This window comes from Elephantulus edwardii, unplaced genomic scaffold, assembly GCF_000299155.1.
Source record: "Elephantulus edwardii isolate Elephantulus edwardi_28Jun2011 unplaced genomic scaffold, EleEdw1.0 scaffold00030, whole genome shotgun sequence".
Taxonomy (NCBI): domain Eukaryota; kingdom Metazoa; phylum Chordata; class Mammalia; order Macroscelidea; family Macroscelididae; genus Elephantulus; species Elephantulus edwardii.
In genome coordinates, this window is record NW_006399780.1 from 5,390,538 (window position 1) to 5,393,333 (window position 2,796).

The 2,796-nt window shown below is 42.7% G+C and overlaps 1 pseudogene; it reads left to right on the forward strand.

Moving 5' to 3' along the window:
• Positions 1-1,419: 1,419 nt before the first annotated feature.
• On the forward strand, positions 1,420-2,202 carry LOC102864946 (annotated as a pseudogene).
• Positions 2,203-2,796: the final 594 nt, after the last annotated feature.

Here is a 2,796-nt window from a genome sequence, read left to right on the forward strand (position 1 = left end):
AAAACCAACAACACCCAAACTCAAACTCATTGCCATTGAGTTGGAATTGACTGAGAGCTGACCCTCCATTGGATTTCTGAAGCAATAAATAAATGTGAGGAGATTGCCCATCTTTCTCTCATGGACCCTCTGGTGGCTTTGCATAGAGAGGTGTGGCCTTTGAGTTAGCAGTACAACTCCTTATGGTTAAAGTCATCAGTGTCTTAGTCTTGGTTTCTTCAGGAACAGAGAAAGAGACAAGGATTCCTGTGTGGGAGGGATCTCAGTAAATGCCACAAGGCAGTGGGGAATGGAAACCATTGATGAGGTCAGGATAGCTGCTGTGGGCAACTGCTAGGCAACTTTAAGACCCTGTGTGGAACACACCTCAGAGTTATCCCAACCAATGGGCCGAAATACTGGATTTTTACTCAAACTTCCATTTGTTATTAATGAAAAGCAGCTTCCTATGAGTAGATTCCTACTCATAGTGAGTCTCCACTGCTCTAAACTTAACAGGAAAAGACTGCCCCTCTTTCTCCTATGGAGCAGCCGATGGATTCAAACAACTGGCCTTAAGGTTAGTGACACAGTTTCTAAGGAATGTTCATATTCTAGCACTGCCATAAATAGTCCCAGTTGTACAATGGTTAAGATCAGGGCTGCTAACAAAAAGAGTGGCAGTTCGAATTCACCTGGTGACTCTATGGTAAAAGAGATCTATTGATTTGCTTGCAGAAAGATCACAGCCTAGAAAAGCCTATGAGGCAATTCTACTCAGTCATCCATACTTGATATGAGTTGATGTTTACTCCACAGCACCCAATAACAACTCCATGGGGAAAAGCATGAGTTTGACCAGAGCAGGCTTAATTCACAGGAGAAAAAGCAGTCATTGAGCCATGGACATTAGCATTGAAAAACTATGAGAAATAATGTAGCCTCATACTTGCAAATGACAGATGAGGAAACGGAGGTTGAAATGGACCAGGCCATTTTCTCAAGATTATTCAGCTATACAGTAATGCAAAGATAATTATTACCATATATAAAAGAATTCTTAACCTTGCTAAAATTTGACTTGAGAGATTGTATTTTCTTCACATTTCTGTATTTTGAATTGGTGGTGGTGGTTGTTATGCGCCATCAAGTCGCCTGTGACTCATAGTGACCCTGTGTACTACAGGGCTGAACCCCGGCTCATCCTAAGCCAGTCTCATTGTCTCCAACACACCTACTCCCATTACCCCAGTTACTGTGTCAGTCCATCTCATCTGGGATCTTCCTCTCCTATGCTGTCCCTCCACTCTTCTAAGTATGATATCCTTTTCCAAGGACTGGTCCCTCCTGGACATGTGCTTTAATTATATGAAACAGAGCTTCAAAATTCTCACCTCCGCTCTTTTTCGTGGCGCCGCTAGGGCCATCGGCTGCTTCACCATGAAGCTGAACATATCTTTCCCAGCCACTGGCTGCCAGAAACTCATTGAAGTGGACGATGAACGCAAACATCGTAGATTTTATGAGAAGCGAATGGCCACAGAAGTTGCTGCGGACTCTCTCGGTGACGAGTGGAAGTGATATGTTGTCCGGATCAGCGGTGGAAACGACAAGCAAGGTTTCCCCATGAAGCAGGGTGTCTTGACCCATGGCCGAGTTGGCCTGCTGCTGAGTAAGGGGCACTCTTGTTACAGACCGCGGAGAACTGGAGAGAGGAAGCGCAAATCTGTCCGGGGTTGCATTGTGGATGCCAATCTGAGTGTTCTCAACTTGGTCATTGTCAAGAAAGGGGAGAAGGCTATCCCAGGACTGACTGATACCACTGTGCCACGTCACCTGGGACCCAAGAGAGCCAGCAGAATTCGCAAACTCTTCAACCTCTCCGAGGAAGATAATGTCCATCGCTATGTTGTGAGAAAGCCACTGAACAAAGAAGGCAAGAAACCCAGGACCAAAGCGCCCAAGATCCAATTTCTTGTTACTCCACACGTCCTGCAGCACAAGCGCCTTTCGCTGAAGAAACAGCGCACTAAGAAGAGTAAGGAAGAGGCTGCAGAGTATGCTAAGCTTTTGGCCGAGAGAATGAACGAGAACAAAGAAAAACGCCAGGAACAGATCGCCAAGAGACGGAGGCCGTCCTCTCTGAGAGCTTCCACCTCCAAACTGAATCCAGTCAGAAATAGAATTTTCTATGTGTGGCAAGTAAATAAGCTCACGTATTAAATCTCCTTTAAAAAAAAAAATTCTCACCTTCAATGAACAGTTGGTTTCATCCTCTCCAAGCCAGACCTGTTTTTTCTATTGACAGTACATGGTGTATGTTCAATACTCTTCTCCAGCATCACAACTTAAAGACATCAATTTTTCTTCTGACATCTTTAGTCATTGTTCAGCTCTCTGATCCATAGCAGGTAATTGTAATGAATATTCTTAATTAGTGTCAGCAATTGCCATTTTTCTTCAAGACTTTGAATTAAAATTGAGAGATTAGGCAAATATTGGGGGAGAAAGGGGCAAAAGATGTAACAGGGAAAGCAAGGAGACAAAATTGGTAGGCAATTTAAAAGTGGAGAGCAATTTAAAATGATGTAATATAATGATAGTCAGCAAGATGTCTGAACTTGCTCTTCATTTGAAATTGTAAAACACAAAACTATTCAACCTCTTATCTTAAATCACTCTGACTAAATGATCCTTTTCAAAAAGGCGGCCAGGTTTTCATCATGAGACAAAATGGCTTTAAGGCTTTTTTTTTTTTTTTTACCTTTTTCTTTATTATTAATTTCAAGGAACATCTACAGAGATTTTGGATTTCCA